The sequence below is a fragment of the Passer domesticus genome, unplaced genomic scaffold, assembly GCF_036417665.1.
Source record: "Passer domesticus isolate bPasDom1 unplaced genomic scaffold, bPasDom1.hap1 HAP1_SCAFFOLD_51, whole genome shotgun sequence".
Taxonomy (NCBI): domain Eukaryota; kingdom Metazoa; phylum Chordata; class Aves; order Passeriformes; family Passeridae; genus Passer; species Passer domesticus.
The window spans coordinates 29776-54600 of NW_026990161.1; positions in this window are offsets into that span (position 1 = coordinate 29776).

The following is a 24825-nucleotide window of genomic DNA, read 5'->3' on the forward strand; positions in this document are numbered from 1 at the left end:
GACACCACTAACTGCGATATCCCGCTTAACAATTGGAAAAACTGTATTCTAGCCTTGATATTTGATTCTTCTAATAAGCTGACTTCAAACCCTTGCCTTACAGAAGAGAAAGTTTAGTGGGACCAGAATTTCAGTTTCACATTGCAATCTCCCTATCTCTTTACTTTCAGGCCACCCAAGCCTCCACCCACTACTAAATTAGCTAAAGTCAAAGGATGCTGTCTTTTGTTGCCACTGCAGCAGGAAGCTGGATGCTCCTAACTATGCCGCATGCCTTCGCATGGGTGGTTCCACAGCCAAGCCACAATTTCTTGCCCATGGCCACGCATGTCAACCTCTTCTCACATAGGGACTCAGTATACCAGAGCGGCCAGCTGCTCACAGATCAAATCAATAAGATCCAGACAAAAGGCAACAACGACTGGCTCACTGGACTGTTGAAAGACTGGGGCATGAAAGGCTGGCTTTCATCTTTACGTCCAACAATATGAAGTCTAATAAGTCTAAGTGCCGTGTTCTGCATTTTGGCCACAAAAATCCCCTACAGCGTTACAGGCTGGGGACGGTGTGGCTGGATAGTGTTCAGGCAGAAAGGGACCTGGGGGTGCTGGTTGACAGCCGATTGGATATGAGCCAGCAATGTGCCTTGGTGGCCAAGAAGGCCAACGGCATCCTGGCCTGCATTAGGACTTGTGTGAGCAGCAGGAGCAGGGAGGTCATTCTCCCCCTGTACTCGGCACTGGTGAGGCCACATCTTGAGTACTGTGTCCAGTTCTGGGCCCCTCAATTTAGGAAGGATATTGAGATACTTGAGCGTGTCCAGAGGAGAGCAACGAGGCTGGTGAGGGGCTTGGAAAACAAGCCCTACGAGGAACATTTGAGGGAGCTGGGGTTGTTTAGCCTGGAGAAGAGGAGGCTTAGAGGTGACCTTATTGCTCTCTACAACTTCCTGAAGGGAGGTTGTAGACAGGTGGGGGTCGGTCTCTTCCACCGGGCAGCAACTGACAGAACAAGGGGACACAGTCTCAAGCTACGTCAGGGAAGGTATAGGTTAGATATTAGGAAAAAAATTTTCACTGAAAGAATAATAAAGCACTGGAACTGTCTTCCCAGGGAGGTGGTGGAATCACCATCACTGGATGTGTTTAAAAAAAGACTGGACATGCCACTTGGTGCTATAGTCTAGTTGAGATGTTAGGGCATAGGTTGGACTTGATGATCTTAGGGGTCTCTTCCAAACTCATGTTTCTGTGATTCTGTGATTTAGTCAAGACTGTTTTGTGGGCTTTGTTTCTTGTATTCATTGTCTTGGTTATTCTATCCAGTTTTGCTCAACGCTTGCAAAAGTCCATGGCAGAAGCCTTCATTCTTGAAAACAAAAAGGGGGCACTTGTGGAGGCCCCTTCTGTGACATCATCTCATTGCAACTGTAATACCTTAGGGCAAAGGGGACCAAGGTGAAACAGAGAAACCCCTCTGAATGCAAGGCTCTCACCCATGGCCACTTGCAGCCTCTTGCAATCCGCAGGTTTTGTTGCTATCACCCACTTCAACTGCCATTTTTTCCTTATATCTACTCTCCAGAGAATGTTCTCCTCTCTCTTCTCCCCTGCTGGTCCTGGCTTCACCCCTTCTCCCCCCCGAATGAAACCCTCAGACCCCAGCCTCATTTTCTCTCTGGCCCTGGACCCTCTTCATGGCAATGCACAGCGTTTGGAGTTCCACACAAAGACCCATCTCTGGCCTCATTCATCAGCACTTGAAGCAAGTGTGCTCCGGCCTCTGGGAGTGCAGCTCGCTCACACGGGCTCACTGTGGACACGCCGCAATCACACAGTCATTGAGTGCACCAGAGAACCTGGCCTCTAATAAAAGGCATGAATGCCACAGCCCACCCAACCCAATGCCTTGCATGTCTCTACTTTTTCCTTCTCCTCTCATCTCTCATGTCACTTTCCCCATTTCCTCTCTCTGCCAGCTTGGCTTCTCTCTCTCCTGGCTGCAGCTTCAGCCACATGTGTGACCCTGCAGGAACAGCCTGACCCACAGGGAAGTGGGAGAGGACTCTTTGTCAGCAAGTGAAGTCACAGAACAAGGGGGAATGGGATGAAACTGCAAGAGCTGGAATCCATTCCATGATGGCAAGAACTTCTTTCCTGTCAGGGTGCTTGTCCCTGACACAGGGACCAGCGCAGAGAGGCTGTGCATACCCCATGCCCGCCAACATCCAAGGCCAGCTTGGACAGGGGCCGCAGCAACCTGCTGTGCTGGGAGGCTGCTCAGCTTGCAACCAGATGATCCTTAGGGTCCCTTCCAGGCCAAACCATTCAAGGATTTCATCATTCCACCATGCCCACCTCCCAGTGTGGAGCGGCCCTGAAACTTCTGTGACATCACAGCTCCCACAGTGTTCCAGGTGGAACGTCCAGCACCTGGAAACCACCACAGCAGACACTCTGCCTGCTGCCAGCGCTCAGTTGGCGCTCGCTCTGCGCTCTGCCCGTCAGCACTCAGCTGTTGCTGCTGCTGCCTGGGCTTTTCCTGCTGCCTGCTCTGGAGCACCAACCCCAGCAGGATGAGCACTGCTGCGCCAGTGGAGGTACTGTGCCATTCCAGGGAGGAGGCAGCCTGCTTGAGCAGGCTGCAGCCATGTGGGAATGGATGGTGTGGGACAGGAACCCCACTGTGACATTGTGCTGTCTCTTGCAGACTAACAGAGACACTGTGGTGGCGATGGAAGTGGACATGGTGCTGAATGAGGAAGAGATGATGGAGGTGGACGTGGAAGACCAGGTTGAGGAGATGGAAGTTGATGAGGAGGATGACATCGAGGCGATGGAAGTGGATGAGAAGGATGAGGAGGAGCCCATGGTCCTTGGATGAAGATGGAGCCCCACAAGTAAGACAGGCAGATGCTCCCCATGCCCTGCCCACAGACACAGTGGCTGCCCTGGCGCCAGGCTGGGGCTGGGCTGGATGGCCCCGCTCAGGGACACGCTGCCCGCAGGGGGCCTGGATTGTGCTGCCACAAGCACCAGCCCTGGCCTGCCCTGCACTTGCGTGGGGCCACACCAGCCCTGCCAGCCCTGTCCCAGCTCCTGGGGCCCAGCTGGGCCCAGTGCTGGCAGCTGACTCCAGCTTTGCTTCTTTCTTCCTTCCAGGACTGATGCAGATGATGGCTGTAGATATTACGGCGGTGTATATATGTTTGAAAAGTTAGGATATTTTTGTAAATATGTTCTTAGGTTAGTAGTTCTTTGTAAATATGTTTTGAAGATTGTTACTCCATAGGATCCCATGGAAATATGTGCAGTAGATTGTTGTTGTTGTTGTTATGAGGATTGTTGTAATGAAATGTGTTCTGTAAATCCTCGTGTTTGCCGATGTTCAGCAAATAAATAATGATTCTTTATAAAACTTCACTTCTCTTTCTCATTCCTTTGGGCACTGTCAGAACCCCGGACCTCCCCCTGACCATCCTAAATGATTCCAGCCCCAGCCAGGGGGCTTTAAATCCCTGGCAGGGGGTTCAGAGACCCTGGCATGTAGCCAAAGACCCCTGGGCCTTTGAATTTAACCCATAAAGCATGTGACCACCTTTATGTCAAGAATTAAAAGTCACAACAATTTAGATAGTCTAGTAATAGTAATCACAAAGTGAACGGAAAACATTTAGAGCACTGTAGACAGAGGTTTTGAACCTTGTACGAAAGAGTTTGGTATTATCTACATAGATAGAAAAATTTGGGTGTACCCAGTCCTTCCTCTTTCTTCTCGCTAGCATCCATATGAAAGACGATATTACCATTCACATATTGGTTTCAAGTAGAAAGTCACTATCTAACTTAAGTAATAGCTATTAAAACATTCTTGTAAACATAGTATAGTCAGGTTTTAATATAAAAGATAACACCAACCCAAGAGGCAAAAAGAGTACCTTAAGCTGACCTGCTGAACAAACCTCAGCAGGCCAGCAAAAAAATGTTTTAGACAAAATATAAAAATCAACCTTAAGAGAGTGAAGCACATACTTCTCAACTCTTCCTTCGACAGCTAAGTTAGAGAAAAAGAGACTTCTAACGTACCTCGAAATCCCCTCAACCAAAGAAAACCCAAGAGGCACAGGCAGCGTTTGCACAGTTGGGATTTCCACTTGCTCCGGGATCCCGGGGCTGGAGCTCCCTGGGGCTGCTGCCACGGCCACCCCGCGGCTGGGGCTCCCTGTGCACAGGGGGTCCCACTGACACCACTGCTGCCGCTGGCCACTGCTGCTGCTCCTGGGCTGGGGCACAGCCGCGTCCCCAAGAGCTGAGCTGGCACCAGCACAGAGGGGGCTCTCACTGCACTGGCCCCTGCAGCCATGCCACCAAAGCAAGGCAGGAAACTTTCAGCCACCCTTCCTGCTGCAGCCACAGCCACTCCTGGCTCCAGAGCCGCCATCAGCCCACAGGGATGCAAAATCCACCTGCCCGCTCTCAAGGCCTTGACAGCCTTGGCAACTGTGGCACCTGCATCTGGGCTGCTGCAGGGGCTGATGTTTAAGGCTTGCAGCCTCCAAAGGCTCCGGGCTCTGCTTCCCACCCTGCTCTGCACTGCCCTGGGCCCGCATTGCTCAAGAGACAAAAGCCAAGCCAGGGGATCCTCACCCTGCCCAAATTGCTGAATTGACTGCAGTCCTTAGGACCTTCTCCACTTTCAAAGAACCTCTTCCTTTGATCACTGATTCGGCACATGTCTATGACCTAGTGCAGCGGGCCGAAAATTCCATTTTCAAAGACATTTCTAACCCCAACTAGAGCATTTGCTTTCCCCTTTCATTTCTCTTCTGTCCCACAGACAACACCCACACTATATCATGCACACAAGGTCTCATACCACCCTTCCTGCATTTATAGTAGGCAATGCTAGAGCAGATGCCTCAGCAATGCTTCTCCAAACCTCCCTACGGAATCTTTCTGACCAGGCTAGGATCCGCCACCACTTCTACCATCAAAACATTCCTGCACCGCTCAGCATCTTTAAAATTACCCAAGATCAGGCAAGATTCATGGCAGCCACCTGCCCAAATTGTCAGCAACGTGCCTTTGCTTCTGTCAGAGCTGCACTCAATCCAAGAGGACTAAAGACTCTCCAGATCGGGCAATCTCACATCACACACCAAGCCCCTTTTGGGAGACTAAAATACATCCCCGTCTCAATCCACACCGACAACGCTGCGCTTTCTGCCCCTGCCCATGCTGCTGAAAAATCAAAAGATGCTATAAAACGTTCCTTTTTAGCCTTTTCCACCTTCCCTGTTCCACAGGAAATTAAAACTGATCATGGTCCTGCTTATACCTCCCACTGATTCCAACCGTTTTCTGACCAGTGGGCTACAAAACATGTCACAGCCATACCACACTCTGCCACAGGACAGTCCATAGTCCAGAGGGCCCACTCTTCCATCCAAAGGATCCTTGATCAACAGAGACAGGGAGTCCACATAGTATCTCCCATTGGAGGCCAAGGCCCTTGATGTGCTCAACTTTTTCAACAACTCCCCCAGTCATCAGGCATTTTATATTTAATTGGCAGCCCAATAAAAAGAAAAGCCACCTGTGTTGATCAAAGACCCTGAATCCAAACAAATTATGGGCCCTTTCCCATTCATTACTTGGGAGGGAGGATATGCTTGTGTCTCTACAGCAGCAGGCCCAAGACGCATCCCAGCAAAAAACATAAAACTCTTCTGCCAATGGCCAGGCAAACACCACAGCCACCATCAGAAAAACAGAACAAAAGCCTAAGAGAGACAGCAGCAGCCTGCAAAAGAAGAAGAAGAAGGACAGAAGAAGATCTCCTAAGCAGTGTGGACCGCACACACCAACACCAAGAGAGCTCAGACACCACTAACTGCGATATCCCGCTTAACAATTGGAAAAACTGTATTCTAGCCTTGATATTTGATTCTTCTAATAAGCTGACTTCAAACCCTTGCCTTACAGAAGAGAAAGTTTAGTGGGACCAGAATTTAAGTTTCACATTGCAATCTCCCTATCTCTTTACTTTCAGGCCACCCAAGCCTCCACCCACTAGTAAATTAGCTAAAGTCAAAGGATGCTGTCCTTTCTTGCCACTGCAGCAGGAAGCTGGATGCTCCTAACTATGCCGCATGCCTTCGCATGGGTGGTTCCACAGCCAAGCCACAATTTCTTGCCCATGGCCACACATGTCAACCTCTTCTCACATAGGGACTCAGTATACCAGAGCGGCCAGCTGCTCACAGATCAAATCAATAAGATCCAGACAAAAGGCAACAACGACTGGCTCACTGGACTGTTGAAAGACTGGGGCATGAAAGGCTGGCTTTCATCTTTACGTCCAACAATATGAAGTCTAATAAGTCTAAGTGCCGTGTTCTGCATTTTGGCCACAAAAATCCCCTACAGCGTTACAGGCTGGGGACGGTGTGGCTGGATAGTGTTCAGGCAGAAAGGGACCTGGGGGTGCTGGTTGACAGCCGATTGGATATGAGCCAGCAATGTGCCTTGGTGGCCAAGAAGGCCAACGGCATCCTGGCCTGCATTAGGACTTGTGTGAGCAGCAGGAGCAGGGAGGTCATTCTCCCCCTGTACTCGGCACTGGTGAGGCCACATCTTGAGTACTGTGTCCAGTTCTGGGCCCCTCAATTTAGGAAGGATATTGAGATACTTGAGCGTGTCCAGAGGAGAGCAACGAGGCTGGTGAGGGGCTTGGAAAACAAGCCCTACGAGGAACATTTGAGGGAGCTGGGGTTGTTTAGCCTGGAGAAGAGGAGGCTTAGAGGTGACCTTATTGCTCTCTACAACTTCCTGAAGGGAGGTTGTAGACAGGTGGGGGTCGGTCTCTTCCACCGGGCAGCAACTGACAGAACAAGGGGACACAGTCTCTAGCTACGTCAGGGAAGGTATAGGTTAGATATTAGGAAAAAAATTTTCACTGAAAGAATAATAAAGCACTGGAATTGTCTTCCCAGGGAGGTGGTGGAATCACCATCACTGGATGTGTTTAAAAAAAGACTGGACATGCCACTTGGTGCTATAGTCTAGTTGAGATGTTAGGGCATAGGTTGGACTTGATGATCTTAGGGGTCTCTTCCAAACTCATGTTTCTGTGATTCTGTGATTTAGTCAAGACTGTTTTGTGGGCTTTGTTTCTTGTATTCATTGTCTTGGTTATTCTATCCAGTTTTGCTCAACGCTTGCAAAAGTCCATGGCAGAAGCCTTCATTCTTGAAAACAAAAAGGGGGCACTTGTGGAGGCCCAGGGGCCTCTCATTGCAACTGTAATACCTTAGGGCAAAGGGGACCAAGGTGAAACAGAGAAACCCCTCTGAATGCAAGGCTCTCACCCATGGCCACTTGCAGCCTCTTGCAATCCGCAGGTTTTGTTGCTATCACCCACTTCAACTGCCATTTTTTCCTTATATCTACTCTCCAGACAATGTTCTCCTCTCTCTTCTCCCCTGCTGGTCCTGGCTTCACCCCTTCTCCCCCCCGAATGAAACCCTCAGACCCCAGCCTCATTTTCTCTCTGGCCCTGGACCCTCTTCATGGCAATGCACAGCGTTTGGAGTTCCACACAAAGACCCATCTCTGGCCTCATTCATCAGCACTTGAAGCAAGTGTGCTCCGGCCTCTGGGAGTGCAGCTCGCTCACACGGGCTCACTGTGGACACGCCGCAATCACACAGTCATTGAGTGCACCAGAGAACCTGGCCTCTAATAAAAGGCATGAATGCCACAGCCCACCCAACCCAATGCCTTGCATGTCTCTACTTTTTCCTTCTCCTCTCATCTCTCATGTCACTTTCCCCATTTCCTCTCTCTGCCAGCTTGGCTTCTCTCTCTCCTGGCTGCAGCTTCAGCCACATGTGTGACCCTGCAGGAACAGCCTGACCCACAGGGAAGTGGGAGAGGACTCTTTGTCAGCAACTGAAGTCACAGAACAAGGGGGAATGGGATGAAACTGCAAGAGCTGGAATCCATTCCATGATGGCAAGAAGTTCTTTCCTGTCAGGGTGCTTGTCCCTGACACAGGGACCAGCGCAGAGAGGCTGTGCATACCCCATGCCCGCCAACATCCAAGGCCAGCTTGGACAGGGGCCGCAGCAACCTGCTGTGCTGGGAGGCTGCTCAGCTTGCAACCAGATGATCCTTAGGGTCCCTTCCAGGCCAAACCATTCAAGGATTTCATCATTCCACCATGCCCACCTCCCAGTGTGGAGCGGCCCTGAAACTTCTGTGACATCACAGCTCCCACAGTGTTCCAGGTGGAACGTCCAGCACCTGGAAACCACCACAGCAGACACTCTGCCTGCTGCCAGCGCTCAGTTGGCGCTCGCTCTGCGCTCTGCCCGTCAGCACTCAGCTGTTGCTGCTGCTGCCTGGGCTTTTCCTGCTGCCTGCTCTGGAGCACCAACCCCAGCAGGATGAGCACTGCTGCGCCAGTGGAGGTACTGTGCCATTCCAGGGAGGAGGCAGCCTGCTTGAGCAGGCTGCAGCCATGTGGGAATGGATGGTGTGGGACAGGAACCCCACTGTGAGATTGTGCTGTCTCTTGCAGACTAACAGAGACACTGTGGTGGCGATGGAAGTGGACATGGTGCTGAATGAGGAAGAAATGATGGAGGTGGACGTGGAAGACCAGGTTGAGGAGATGGAAGTTGATGAGGAGGATGACATCGAGGCGATGGAAGTGGATGAGAAGGATGAGGAGGAGCCCATGGTCCTTGGATGAAGATGGAGCCCCACAAGTAAGACAGGCAGATGCTCCCCATGCCCTGCCCACAGACACAGTGGCTGCCCTGGCGCCAGGCTGGGGCTGGGCTGGATGGCCCCGCTCAGGGACACGCTGCCCGCAGGGGGCCTGGATTGTGCTGCCACAAGCACCAGCCCTGGCCTGCCCTGCACTTGCCTGGGGCCATACCAGCCCTGCCAGCCCTGTCCCAGCTCCTGGGGCCCAGCTGGGCCCAGTGCTGGCAGCTGACTCCAGCTTTGCTTCTTTCTTCCTTCCAGGACTGATGCAGATGATGGCTGTAGATATTACGGCGGTGTATATATGTTTGAAAAGTTAGGATATTTTTGTAAATATGTTCTTAGGTTAGTAGTTCTTTGTAAATATGTTTTGAAGATTGTTACTCCATAGGATCCCATGGAAATATGTGCAGTAGATTGTTGTTGTTGTTGTTATGAGGATTGTTGTAATGAAATGTGTTCTGTAAATCCTCGTGTTTGCCGATGTTCAGCAAATAAATAATGATTCTTTATAAAACTTCACTTCTCTTTCTCATTCCTTTGGGCACTGTCAGAACCCCGGACCTCCCCCTGACCATCCTAAATGATTCCAGCCCCAGCCAGGGGGCTTTAAATCCCTGGCAGGGGGTTCAGAGACCCTGGCATGTAGCCAAAGACCCCTGGGCCTTTGAATTTAACCCATAAAGCATGTGACCACCTTTATGTCAAGAATTAAAAGTCACAACAATTTAGATAGTCTAGTAATAGTAATCACAAAGTGAACGGAAAACATTTAGAGCACTGTAGACAGAGGTTTTGAACCTTGTACGAAAGAGTTTGGTATTATCTACATAGATAGAAAAATTTGGGTGTACCCAGTCCTTCCTCTTTCTTCTCGCTAGCATCCATATGAAAGACGATATTACCATTCACATATTGGTTTCAAGTAGAAAGTCACTATCTAACTTAAGTAATAGCTATTAAAACATTCTTGTAAACATAGTATAGTCAGGTTTTAATATAAAAGATAACACCAACCCAAGAGGCAAAAAGAGTACCTTAAGCTGACCTGCTGAACAAACCTCAGCAGGCCAGCAAAAAAATGTTTTAGACAAAATGTAAAAATCAACCTTAAGAGAGTGAAGCACATACTTCTCAACTCTTCCTTCGACAGCTAAGTTAGAGAAAAAGAGACTTCTAACGTACCTCGAAATCCCCTCAACCAAAGAAAACCCAAGAGGCACAGGCAGCGTTTGCACAGTTGGGATTTCCACTTGCTCCGGGATCCCGGGGCTGGAGCTCCCTGGGGCTGCTGCCACGGCCACCCCGCGGCTGGGGCTCCCTGTGCACAGGGGGTCCCACTGACACCACTGCTGCCGCTGGCCACTGCTGCTGCTCCTGGGCTGGGGCACAGCCGCGTCCCCAAGAGCTGAGCTCTCACCAGCACAGAGGGGGCTCTCACTGCACTGGCCCCTGCAGCCATGCCACCAAAGCAAGGCAGGAAACTTTCAGCCACCCTTCCTGCTGCAGCCACAGCCACTCCTGGCTCCAGAGCCGCCATCAGCCCACAGGGATGCAAAATCCACCTGCCCGCTCTCAAGGCCTTGACAGCCTTGGCAACTGTGGCACCTGCATCTGGGCTGCTGCAGGGGCTGATGTTTAAGGCTTGCAGCCTCCAAAGGCTCCGGGCTCTGCTTCCCACCCTGCTCTGCACTGCCCTGGGCCCGCATTGCTCAAGAGACAAAAGCCAAGCCAGGGGATCCTCACCCTGCCCAAATTGCTGAATTGACTGCAGTCCTTAGGACCTTCTCCACTTTCAAAGAACCTCTTCCTTTGATCACTGATTCGGCACATGTCTATGACCTAGTGCAGCGGGCCGAAAATTCCATTTTCAAAGACATTTCTAACCCCAACTAGAGCATTTGCTTTCCCCTTTCATTTCTCTTCTGTCCCACAGACAACACCCACACTATATCATGCACACAAGGTCTCATACCACCCTTCCTGCATTTATAGTAGGCAATGCTACAGCAGATGCCCCAGCAAGGGTTGTCCAAACTTCCCCACGGAATGTTTTTCAACAGGCTAGGATCCGCCACCACTTCTACCATCAAAACATTCCTGCACCGCTCAGCATCTTTAAAATTACCCAAGATCAGGCAAGATTCATGGCAGCCACCTGCCCAAATTGTCAGCAACGTGCCTTTGCTTCTGTCAGAGCTGCACTCAATCCAAGAGGACTAAAGACTCTCCAGATCGGGCAATCACACATCACACACCAAGCCCCTTTTGGGAGACTAAAATACATCCCCGTCTCAATCCACACCGACAACGCTGCGATTTCTGCCCCTGCCCATGCTGCTGAAAAATCAAAAGATGCTATAAAACGTTCCTTTTTAGCCTTTTCCACCTCCCCTGTTCCACAGGAAATTAAAACTGATCATGGTCCTGCTTATACCTCCCACTGATTCCAACCATTTTCTGACCAGTGGGCTACAAAACATGTCACAGCCATACCACACTCTGCCACAGGACAGTCCATCGTCCAGAGGGCCCACTCTTCCATCCAAAGGATCCTTGATCAACAGAGACAGGGAGTCCACATATTATCTCCCATTGAGAGCCTGGCCAAGGCCCTTGATGTGCTCAACTTTTTGAACAACTCCCCCAGTCATCAGGCATTTTATATTTAATTGGCAGCCCAATAAAAAGAAAAGCCACCTGTCTTGATCAAAGACCCTGAATCCAAAGAAATTATGGGCCCTTTCCCATTCATTACTTGGGAGGGAGGATATGCTTGTGTCTCTACAGCAGCAGGCCCAAGACGCATCCCAGCAAAAAACATAAAACTCTTCTGCCAATGGCCAGGCAAACACCACAGCCACCATCAGAAAAACAGAACAAAAGCCTAAGAGAGACAGCAGCAGCCTGCAAAAGAAGAAGAAGGACAGAAGAAGATCTCCTAAGCAGTGTGGACCACACACACCAACACCAAGAGAGCTCAGACACCACTAACTGCGATATCCCGCTTAACAATTGGAAAAACTGTATTCTAGCCTTGATATTTGATTCTTCTAATAAGCTGACTTCAAACCCTTGCCTTACAGAAGAGAAAGTTTAGTGGGACCAGAATTTCAGTTTCACATTGCAATCTCCCTATCTCTTTACTTTCAGGCCACCCAAGCCTCCACCCACTACTAAATTAGCTAAAGTCAAAGGATGCTGTCTTTTGTTGCCACTGCAGCAGGAAGCTGGATGCTCCTAACTATGCCGCATGCCTTCGCATGGGTGGTTCCACAGCCAAGCCACAATTTCTTGCCCATGGCCACGCATGTCAACCTCTTCTCACATAGGGACTCAGTATACCAGAGCGGCCAGCTGCTCACAGATCAAATCAATAAGATCCAGACAAAAGGCAACAACGACTGGCTCACTGGACTGTTGAAAGACTGGGGCATGAAAGGCTGGCTTTCATCTTTACGTCCAACAATATGAAGTCTAATAAGTCTAAGTGCCGTGTTCTGCATTTTGGCCACAAAAATCCCCTACAGCGTTACAGGCTGGGGACGGTGTGGCTGGATAGTGTTCAGGCAGAAAGGGACCTGGGGGTGCTGGTTGACAGCCGATTGGATATGAGCCAGCAATGTGCCTTGGTGGCCAAGAAGGCCAACGGCATCCTGGCCTGCATTAGGACTTGTGTGAGCAGCAGGAGCAGGGAGGTCATTCTCCCCCTGTACTCGGCACTGGTGAGGCCACATCTTGAGTACTGTGTCCAGTTCTGGGCCCCTCAATTTAGGAAGGATATTGAGATACTTGAGCGTGTCCAGAGGAGAGCAACGAGGCTGGTGAGGGGCTTGGAAAACAAGCCCTACGAGGAACATTTGAGGGAGCTGGGGTTGTTTAGCCTGGAGAAGAGGAGGCTTAGAGGTGACCTTATTGCTCTCTACAACTTCCTGAAGGGAGGTTGTAGACAGGTGGGGGTCGGTCTCTTCCACCGGGCAGCAACTGACAGAACAAGGGGACACAGTCTCAAGCTACGTCAGGGAAGGTATAGGTTAGATATTAGGAAAAAAATTTTCACTGAAAGAATAATAAAGCACTGGAACTGTCTTCCCAGGGAGGTGGTGGAATCACCATCACTGGATGTGTTTAAAAAAAGACTGGACATGCCACTTGGTGCTATAGTCTAGTTGAGATGTTAGGGCATAGGTTGGACTTGATGATCTTAGGGGTCTCTTCCAAACTCATGTTTCTGTGATTCTGTGATTTAGTCAAGACTGTTTTGTGGGCTTTGTTTCTTGTATTCATTGTCTTGGTTATTCTATCCAGTTTTGCTCAACGCTTGCAAAAGTCCATGGCAGAAGCCTTCATTCTTGAAAACAAAAAGGGGGCACTTGTGGAGGCCCAGGGGCCTCTCATTGCAACTGTAATACCTTAGGGCAAAGGGGACCAAGGTGAAACAGAGAAACCCCTCTGAATGCAAGGCTCTCACCCATGGCCACTTGCAGCCTCTTGCAATCCGCAGGTTTTGTTGCTATCACCCACTTCAACTGCCATTTTTTCCTTATATCTACTCTCCAGAGAATGTTCTCCTCTCTCTTCTCCCCTGCTGGTCCTGGCTTCACCCCTTCTCCCCCCCGAATGAAACCCTCAGACCCCAGCCTCATTTTCTCTCTGGCCCTGGACCCTCTTCATGGCAATGCACAGCGTTTGGAGTTCCACACAAAGACCCATCTCTGGCCTCATTCATCAGCACTTGAAGCAAGTGTGCTCCGGCCTCTGGGAGTGCAGCTCGCTCACACGGGCTCACTGTGGACACGCCGCAATCACACAGTCATTGAGTGCACCAGAGAACCTGGCCTCTAATAAAAGGCAGGAATGCCACAGCCCACCCAACCCAATGCCTTGCATGTCTCTACTTTTTCCTTCTCCTCTCATCTCTCATGTCACTTTCCCCATTTCCTCTCTCTGCCAGCTTGGCTTCTCTCTCTCCTGGCTGCAGCTTCAGCCACATGTGTGACCCTGCAGGAACAGCCTGACCCACAGGGAAGTGGGAGAGGACTCTTTGTCAGCAACTGAAGTCACAGAACAAGGGGGAATGGGATGAAACTGCAAGAGCTGGAATCCATTCCATGATGGCAAGAACTTCTTTCCTGTCAGGGTGCTTGTCCCTGACACAGGGACCAGCGCAGAGAGGCTGTGCATACCCCATGCCCGCCAACATCCAAGGCCAGCTTGGACAGGGGCCGCAGCAACCTGCTGTGCTGGGAGGCTGCTCAGCTTGCAACCAGATGATCCTTAGGGTCCCTTCCAGGCCAAACCATTCAAGGATTTCATCATTCCACCATGCCCACCTCCCAGTGTGGAGCGGCCCTGAAACTTCTGTGACATCACAGCTCCCACAGTGTTCCAGGTGGAACGTCCAGCACCTGGAAACCACCACAGCAGACACTCTGCCTGCTGCCAGCGCTCAGTTGGCGCTCGCTCTGCGCTCTGCCCGTCAGCACTCAGCTGTTGCTGCTGCTGCCTGGGCTTTTCCTGCTGCCTGCTCTGGAGCACCAACCCCAGCAGGATGAGCACTGCTGCGCCAGTGGAGGTACTGTGCCATTCCAGGGAGGAGGCAGCCTGCTTGAGCAGGCTGCAGCCATGTGGGAATGGATGGTGTGGGACAGGAACCCCACTGTGAGATTGTGCTGTCTCTTGCAGACTAACAGAGACACTGTGGTGGCGATGGAAGTGGACATGGTGCTGAATGAGGAAGAGATGATGGAGGTGGACGTGGAAGACCAGGTTGAGGAGATGGAAGTTGATGAGGAGGATGACATCGAGGCGATGGAAGTGGATGAGAAGGATGAGGAGGAGCCCATGGTCCTTGGATGAAGATGGAGCCCCACAAGTAAGACAGGCAGATGCTCCCCATGCCCTGCCCACAGACACAGTGGCTGCCCTGGCGCCAGGCTGGGGCTGGGCTGGATGGCCCCGCTCAGGGACACGCTGCCCGCAGGGGGCCTGGATTGTGCTGCCACAAGCACCAGCCCTGGCCTGCCCTGCACTTGCCTGGGGCCATACCAGCCCTGCCAGCCCTGTCCCAGCTCCTGGGGCCCAGCTGGGCCCAGTGCTGGCAGCTGACTCCAGCTTTGCTTCTTTCTTCCTTCCAGGACTGATGCAGATGATGGCTGTAGATATTACGGCGGTGTATATATGTTTGAAAAGTTAGGATATTTTTGTAAATATGTTCTTAGGTTAGTAGTTCTTTGTAAATATGTTTTGAAGATTGTTACTCCATAGGATCCCATGGAAATATGTGCAGTAGATTGTTGTTGTTGTTGTTATGAGGATTGTTGTAATGAAATGTGTTCTGTAAATCCTCGTGTTTGCCGATGTTCAGCAAATAAATAATGATTCTTTATAAAACTTCACTTCTCTTTCTCATTCCTTTGGGCACTGTCAGAACCCCGGACCTCCCCCTGACCATCCTAAATGATTCCAGCCCCAGCCAGGGGGCTTTAAATCCCTGGCAGGGGGTTCAGAGACCCTGGCATGTAGCCAAAGACCCCTGGGCCTTTGAATTTAACCCATAAAGCATGTTACCACCTTTATGTCAAGAATTAAAAGTCACAACAATTTAGATAGTCTAGTAATAGTAATCACAAAGTGAACGGAAAACATTTAGAGCACTGTAGACAGAGGTTTTGAACCTTGTACGAAAGAGTTTGGTATTATCTACATAGATAGAAAAATTTGGGTGTACCCAGTCCTTCCTCTTTCTTCTCGCTAGCATCCATATGAAAGACGATATTACCATTCACATATTGGTTTCAAGTAGAAAGTCACTATCTAACTTAAGTAATAGCTATTAAAACATTCTTGTAAACATAGTATAGTCAGGTTTTAATATAAAAGATAACACCAACCCAAGAGGCAAAAAGAGTACCTTAAGCTGACCTGCTGAACAAACCTCAGCAGGCCAGCAAAAAAATGTTTTAGACAAAATGTAAAAATCAACCTTAAGAGAGTGAAGCACATACTTCTCAACTCTTCCTTCGACAGCTAAGTTAGAGAAAAAGAGACTTCTAACGTACCTCGAAATCCCCTCAACCAAAGAAAACCCAAGAGGCACAGGCAGCGTTTGCACAGTTGGGATTTCCACTTGCTCCGGGATCCCGGGGCTGGAGCTCCCTGGGGCTGCTGCCACGGCCACCCCGCGGCTGGGGCTCCCTGTGCACAGGGGGTCCCACTGACACCACTGCTGCCGCTGGCCACTGCTGCTGCTCCTGGGCTGGGGCACAGCCGCGTCCCCAAGAGCTGAGCTGTCACCAGCACAGAGGGGGCTCTCACTGCACTGGCCCCTGCAGCCATGCCACCAAAGCAAGGCAGGAAACTTTCAGCCACCCTTCCTGCTGCAGCCACAGCCACTCCTGGCTCCAGAGCCGCCATCAGCCCACAGGGATGCAAAATCCACCTGCCCGCTCTCAAGGCCTTGACAGCCTTGGCAACTGTGGCACCTGCATCTGGGCTGCTGCAGGGGCTGATGTTTAAGGCTTGCAGCCTCCAAAGGCTCCGGGCTCTGCTTCCCACCCTGCTCTGCACTGCCCTGGCTCCGCATTGCTCAAGAGACAAAAGCCAAGCCAGGGCATCCTCACCCTGCCCAAATTGCTGAATTGACTGCAGTCCTTAGGACCTTCTCCACTTTCAAAGAACCTCTTCCTTTGATCACTGATTCGGCACATGTCTATGACCTAGTGCAGCGGGCCGAAAATTCCATTTTCAAAGACATTTCTAACCCCAACTAGAGCATTTGCTTTCCCCTTTCATTTCTCTTCTGTCCCACAGACAACACCCACACTATATCATGCACACAAGGTCTCATACCACCCTTCCTGCATTTATAGTAGGCAATGCTACAGCAGATGCCCCAGCAAGGGTTGTCCAAACTTCCCCACGGAATGTTTTTCAACAGGCTAGGATCCGCCACCACTTCTACCATCAAAACATTCCTGCACCGCTCAGCATCTTTAAAATTACCCAAGATCAGGCAAGATTCATGGCAGCCACCTGCCCAAATTGTCAGCAACGTGCCTTTGCTTCTGTCAGAGCTGCACTCAATCCAAGAGGACTAAAGACTCTCCAGATCGGGCAATCACACATCACACACCAAGCCCCTTTTGGGAGACTAAAATACATCCCCGTCTCAATCCACACCGACAACGCTGCGATTTCTGCCCCTGCCCATGCTGCTGAAAAATCAAAAGATGCTATAAAACGTTCCTTTTTAGCCTTTTCCACCTCCCCTGTTCCACAGGAAATTAAAACTGATCATGGTCCTGCTTATACCTCCCACTGATTCCAACCATTTTCTGACCAGTGGGCTACAAAACATGTCACAGCCATACCACACTCTGCCACAGGACAGTCCATCGTCCAGAGGGCCCACTCTTCCATCCAAAGGATCCTTGATCAACAGAGACAGGGAGTCCACATATTATCTCCCATTGAGAGCCTGGCCAAGGCCCTTGATGTGCTCAACTTTTTGAACAACTCCCCCAGTCATCAGGCATTTTATATTTAATTGGCAGCCCAATAAAAAGAAAAGCCACCTGTGTTGATCAAAGACCCTGAATCCAAAGAAATTATGGGCCCTTTCCCATTCATTACTTGGGAGGGAGGATATGCTTGTGTCTCTACAGCAGCAGGCCCAAGACGCATCCCAGCAAAAAACATAAAACTCTTCTGCCAATGGCCAGGCAAACACCACAGCCACCATCAGAAAAACAGAACAAAAGCCTAAGAGAGACAGCAGCAGCCTGCAAAAGAAGAAGAAGGACAGAAGAAGATCTCCTAAGCAGTGTGGACCACACACACCAACACCAAGAGAGCTCAGACACCACTAACTGCGATATCCCGCTTAACAATTGGAAAAACTGTATTCTAGCCTTGATATTTGATTCTTCTAATAAGCTGACTTCAAACCCTTGCCTTACAGAAGAGAAAGTTTAGTGGGACCAGAATTTCAGTTTCACATTGCAATCTCCCTATCTCTTTACTTTCAGGCCACCCAAGCCTCCACCCACTACTAAATTAGCTAAAGTCAAAGGATGCTGTCTTTTGTTGCCACTGCAGCAGGAAGCTGGATGCTCCTAACTATGCCGCATGCCTTCGCATGGGTGGTTCCACAGCCAAGCCACAATTTCTTGCCCATGGCCACGCATGTCAACCTCTTCTCACATAGGGACTCAGTATACCAGAGCGGCCAGCTGCTCACAGATCAAATCAATAAGATCCAGACAAAAGGCAACAACGACTGGCTCACTGGACTGTTGAAAGACTGGGGCATGAAAGGCTGGCTTTCATCTTTACGTCCAACAATATGAAGTCTAATAAGTCTAAGTGCCGTGTTCTGCATTTTGGCCACAAAAATCCCCTACAGCGTTACAGGCTGGGGACGGTGTGGCTGGATAGTGTTCAGGCAGAAAGGGACCTGGGGGTGCTGGTTGACAGCCGATTGGATATGAGCCAGCAATGTGCCTTGGTGGCCAAGAAGGCCAACGGCATCCTGGCCTGCATTAGGACTTGTGTGAGCAGCAGGAGCAGGGAGGTCATTCTCCCCCTGTACTCGGCACTGGTGAGGCCACATCTTGAGTACTGTGTCCAGTTCTGGGCCCCTCAATTTAGGAAGGATATTGAGATACTTGAGCGTGTCCAGAGGAGAGCAACGAGGCTGGTGAGGGGCTTGGAAAACAAGCCCTACGAGGAACATTTGAGGGAGCTGGGGTTGTTTAGCCTGGAGAAGAGGAGGCTTAGAGGTGACCTTATTGCTCTCTACAACTTCCTGAAGGGAGGTTGTAGACAGGTGGGGGTCGGTCTCTTCCACCGGGCAGCAACTGACAGAACAAGGGGACACAGTCTCAAGCTACGTCAGGGAAGGTATAGGTTAGATATTAGGAAAAAAATTTTCACTGAAAGAATAATAAAGCACTGGAACTGTCTTCCCAGGGAGGTGGTGGAATCACCATCACTGGATGTGTTTAAAAAAAGACTGGACATGCCACTTGGTGCTATAGTCTAGTTGAGATGTTAGGGCATAGGTTGGACTTGATGATCTTAGGGGTCTCTTCCAAACTCATGTTTCTGTGATTCTGTGATTTAGTCAAGACTGTTTTGTGGGCTTTGTTTCTTGTATTCATTGTCTTGGTTATTCTATCCAGTTTTGCTCAACGCTTGCAAAAGTCCATGGCAGAAGCCTTCATTCTTGAAAACAAAAAGGGAGCACTTGTGGAGGCCCCTTCTGTGACATCATCTCATTGCAACTGTAATACCTTAGGGCAAAGGGGACCAAGGTGAAACAGAGAAACCCCTCTGAATGCAAGGCTCTCACCCATGGCCACTTGCAGCCTCTTGCAATCTGCAGGTTTTGTTGCTATCACCCACTTCAACTGCCATTTTTTCCTTATATCTACTCTCCAGAGAATGTTCTCCTCTCTCTTCTCCCCTGCTGGTCCTGGCTTCACCCCTTCTCCCCCCCGAATGAAACCCTCAGACCCCAGCCTCATTTTCTCTCTGGCCCTGGACCCTCTTCATGGCAATGCACAGCGTTTGGAGTTCCACACAAAGACCCATCTCTGGCCTCATTCATCAGCACTTGAAGCAAGTGTGCTCCGGCCTCTGGGAGTGCAGCTCGCTCACACGGGCTCACTGTGGACACGCCGCAATCACACAGTCATTGAGTGCACCAGAGAACCTGGCCTCTAATAAAAGGCATGAATGCCACAGCCCACCCAACCCAATGCCTTGCATGACTCTACTTTTTCCTTCTCCTCTCATCTCTCATGTCACTTTCCCCATTTCCTCTCTCTGCCAGCTTGGCTTCTCTCTCTCCTGGCTGCAGCTTCAGCCACATGTGTGACCCTGCAGGAACAGCCTGACCCACAGGGAAGTGGGAGAGGACTCTTTGTCAGCAACTGAAGTCACAGAACAAGGGGGAATGGGATGAAACTGCAAGAGCTGGAATCCATTCCATGATGGCAAGAAGTTCTTTCCTGTCAGGGTGCTTGTCCCTGACACAGGGACCAGCGCAGAGAGGCTGTGCATACCCCATGCCCATCAACATCCAAGGCCAGCTTGGACAGGGGCCGCAGCAACCTGCTGTGCTGGGAGGCTGCTCAGCTTGCAACCAGATGATCTTTAGGGTCCCTTCCAGGCCAAACCATTCAAGGATTTCATCATTCCACCATGCCCACCTCCCAGTGTGGAGCGGCCCTGAAACTTCTGTGACATCACAGCTCCCACAGTGTTCCAGGTGGAACGTCCAGCACCTGGAAACCACCACAGCAGACACTCTGCCTGCTGCCAGCGCTCAGTTGGCGCTCGCTCTGCGCTCTGCCCGTCAGCACTCAGCTGTTGCTGCTGCTGCCTGGGCTTTTCCTGCTGCCTGCTCTGGAGCACCAACCCTAGCAGGATGAGCACTGCTGCGCCAGTGGAGGTACTGTGCCATTCCAGGGAGGAGGCAGCCTGCTTGAGCAGGCTGCAGCCATGTGGGAATGGATGGTGTGGGACAGGAACCCCACTGTGAGATTGTGCTGTCTCTTGCAGACTAACAGAGACACTGTGGTGGCGATGGAAGTGGACATGGTGCTGAATGAGGAAGAGATGATGGAGGTGGACGTGGAAGACCAGGTTGAGGAGATGGAAGTTGATGAGGAGGATGACATCGAGGCGATGGAAGTGGATGAGAAGGATGAGGAGGAGCCCATGGTCCTTGGATGAAGATGGAGCCCCACAAGTAAGACAGGCAGATGCTCCCCATGCCCTGCCCACAGACACAGTGGCTGCCCTGACGCCAGGCTGGGGCTGGGCTGGATGGCCCCGCTCAGGGACACGCTGCCCGCAGGGGGCCTGGATTGTGCTGCCACAAGCACCAGCCCTGGCCTGCCCTGCACTTGCCTGGGGCCACACCAGCCCTGCCAGCCCTGTCCCAGCTCCTGGGGCCCAGCTGGGCCCAGTGCTGGCAGCTGACTCCAGCTTTGCTTCTTTCTTCCTTCCAGGACTGATGCAGATGATGGCTGTAGATATTACGGCGGTGTATATATGTTTGAAAAGTTAGGATATTTTTGTAAATATGTTCTTAGGTTAGTAGTTCTTTGTAAATATGTTTTGAAGATTGTTACTCCATAGGATCCCATGGAAATATGTACAGTAGATTGTTGTTGTTGTTGTTATGAGGATTGTTGTAATGAAATGTGTTCTGTAAATCCTCGTGTTTGCCGATGTTCAGCAAATAAATAATGATTCTTTATAAAACTTCACTTCTCTTTCTCATTCCTTTGGGCACTGTCAGAACCCCGGACCTCCCCCTGACCATCCTAAATGATTCCAGCCCCAGCCAGGGGGCTTTAAATCCCTGGCAGGGGGTTCAGAGACCCTGGCATGTAGCCAAAGACCCCTGGGCCTTTGAATTTAACCCATAAAGCATGTTACCACCTTTATGTCAAGAATTAAAAGTCACAACAATTTAGATAGTCTAGTAATAGTAATCACAAAGTGAACGGAAAACATTTAGAGCACTGTAGACAGAGGTTTTGAACCTTGTACGAAAGAGTTTGGTATTATCTACATAGATAGAAAAATTTGGGTGTACCCAGTCCTTCCTCTTTCTTCTCGCTAGCATCCATATGAAAGACGATATTACCATTCACATATTGGTTTCAAGTAGAAAGTCACTATCTAACTTAAGTAATAGCTATTAAAACATTCTTGTAAACATAGTATAGTCAGGTTTTAATATAAAAGATAACACCAACCCAAGAGGCAAAAAGAGTACCTTAAGCTGACCTGCTGAACAAACCTCAGCAGGCCAGCAAAAAAATGTTTTAGACAAAATGTAAAAATCAACCTTAAGAGAGTGAAGCACATACTTCTCAACTCTTCCTTCGACAGCTAAGTTAGAGAAAAAGAGACTTCTAACGTACCTCGAAATCCCCTCAACCAAAGAAAACCCAAGAGGCACAGGCAGCGTTTGCACAGTTGGGATTTCCACTTGCTCCGGGATCCCGGGGCTGGAGCTCCCTGGGGCTGCTGCCACGGCCACCCCGCGGCTGGGGCTCCCTGTGCACAGGGGGTCCCACTGACACCACTGCTGCCGCTGGCCACTGCTGCTGCTCCTGGGCTGGGGCACAGCCGCGTCCCCAAGAGCTGAGCTGTCACCAGCACAGAGGGGGCTCTCACTGCACTGGCCCCTGCAGCCATGCCACCAAAGCAAGGCAGGAAACTTTCAGCCACCCTTCCTGCTGCAGCCACAGCCACTCCTGGCTCCAGAGCCGCCATCAGCCCACAGGGATGCAAAATCCACCTGCCCGCTCTCAAGGCCTTGACAGCCTTGGCAACTGTGGCACCTGCATCTGGGCTGCTGCAGGGGCTGATGTTTAAGGCTTGCAGCCTCCAAAGGCTCCGGGCTCTGCTTCCCACCCTGCTCTGCACTGCCCTGGCTCCGCATTGCTCAAGAGACAAAAGCCAAGCCAGGGCATCCTCACCCTGCCCAAATTGCTGAATTGACTGCAGTCCTTAGGACCTTCTCCACTTTCAAAGAACCTCTTCCTTTGATCACTGATTCGGCACATGTCTATGACCTAGTGCAGCGGGCCGAAAATTCCATTTTCAAAGACATTTCTAACCCCAACTAGAGCATTTGCTTTCCCCTTTCATTTCTCTTCTGTCCCACAGACAACACCCACACTATATCATGCACACAAGGTCTCATACCACCCTTCCTGCATTTATAGTAGGCAATGCTACAGCAGATGCCCCAGCAAGGGTTGTCCAAACTTCCCCACGGAATGTTTTTCAACAGGCTAGGATCCGCCACCACTTCTACCATCAAAACATTCCTGCACCGCTCAGCATCTTTAAAATTACCCAAGATCAGGCAAGATTCATGGCAGCCACCTGCCCAAATTGTCAGCAACGTGCCTTTGCTTCTGTCAGAGCTGCACTCAATCCAAGAGGACTAAAGACTCTCCAGATCGGGCAATCACACATCACACACCAAGCCCCTTTTGGGAGACTAAAATACATCCCCGTCTCAATCCACACCGACAACGCTGCGATTTCTGCCCCTGCCCATGCTGCTGAAAAATCAAAAGATGCTATAAAACGTTCCTTTTTAGCCTTTTCCACCTCCCCTGTTCCACAGGAAATTAAAACTGATCATGGTCCTGCTTATACCTCCCACTGATTCCAACCATTTTCTGACCAGTGGGCTACAAAACATGTCACAGCCATACCACACTCTGCCACAGGACAGTCCATCGTCCAGAGGGCCCACTCTTCCATCCAAAGGATCCTTGATCAACAGAGACAGGGAGTCCACATATTATCTCCCATTGAGAGCCTGGCCAAGGCCCTTGATGTGCTCAACTTTTTGAACAACTCCCCCAGTCATCAGGCATTTTATATTTAATTGGCAGCCCAATAAAAAGAAAAGCCACCTGTGTTGATCAAAGACCCTGAATCCAAACAAATTATGGGCCCTTTCCCATTCATTACTTGGGAGGGAGGATATGCTTGTGTCTCTACAGCAGCAGGCCCAAGACGCATCCCAGCAAAAAACATAAAACTCTTCTGCCAATGGCCAGGCAAACACCACAGCCACCATCAGAAAAACAGAACAAAAGCCTAAGAGAGACAGCAGCAGCCTGCAAAAGAAGAAGAAGGACAGAAGAAGATCTCCTAAGCAGTGTGGACCACACACACCAACACCAAGAGAGCTCAGACACCACTAACTGCGATATCCCGCTTAACAATTGGAAAAACTGTATTCTAGCCTTGATATTTGATTCTTCTAATAAGCTGACTTCAAACCCTTGCCTTACAGAAGAGAAAGTTTAGTGGGACCAGAATTTCAGTTTCACATTGCAATCTCCCTATCTCTTTACTTTCAGGCCACCCAAGCCTCCACCCACTACTAAATTAGCTAAAGTCAAAGGATGCTGTCTTTTGTTGCCACTGCAGCAGGAAGCTGGATGCTCCTAACTATGCCGCATGCCTTCGCATGGGTGGTTCCACAGCCAAGCCACAATTTCTTGCCCATGGCCACGCATGTCAACCTCTTCTCACATAGGGACTCAGTATACCAGAGCGGCCAGCTGCTCACAGATCAAATCAATAAGATCCAGACAAAAGGCAACAACGACTGGCTCACTGGACTGTTGAAAGACTGGGGCATGAAAGGCTGGCTTTCATCTTTACGTCCAACAATATGAAGTCTAATAAGTCTAAGTGCCGTGTTCTGCATTTTGGCCACAAAAATCCCCTACAGCGTTACAGGCTGGGGACGGTGTGGCTGGATAGTGTTCAGGCAGAAAGGGACCTGGGGGTGCTGGTTGACAGCCGATTGGATATGAGCCAGCAATGTGCCTTGGTGGCCAAGAAGGCCAACGGCATCCTGGCCTGCATTAGGACTTGTGTGAGCAGCAGGAGCAGGGAGGTCATTCTCCCCCTGTACTCGGCACTGGTGAGGCCACATCTTGAGTACTGTGTCCAGTTCTGGGCCCCTCAATTTAGGAAGGATATTGAGATACTTGAGCGTGTCCAGAGGAGAGCAACGAGGCTGGTGAGGGGCTTGGAAAACAAGCCCTACGAGGAACATTTGAGGGAGCTGGGGTTGTTTAGCCTGGAGAAGAGGAGGCTTAGAGGTGACCTTATTGCTCTCTACAACTTCCTGAAGGGAGGTTGTAGACAGGTGGGGGTCGGTCTCTTCCACCGGGCAGCAACTGACAGAACAAGGGGACACAGTCTCAAGCTACGTCAGGGAAGGTATAGGTTAGATATTAGGAAAAAAATTTTCACTGAAAGAATAATAAAGCACTGGAACTGTCTTCCCAGGGAGGTGGTGGAATCACCATCACTGGATGTGTTTAAAAAAAGACTGGACATGCCACTTGGTGCTATAGTCTAGTTGAGATGTTAGGGCATAGGTTGGACTTGATGATCTTAGGGGTCTCTTCCAAACTCATGTTTCTGTGATTCTGTGATTTAGTCAAGACTGTTTTGTGGGCTTTGTTTCTTGTATTCATTGTCT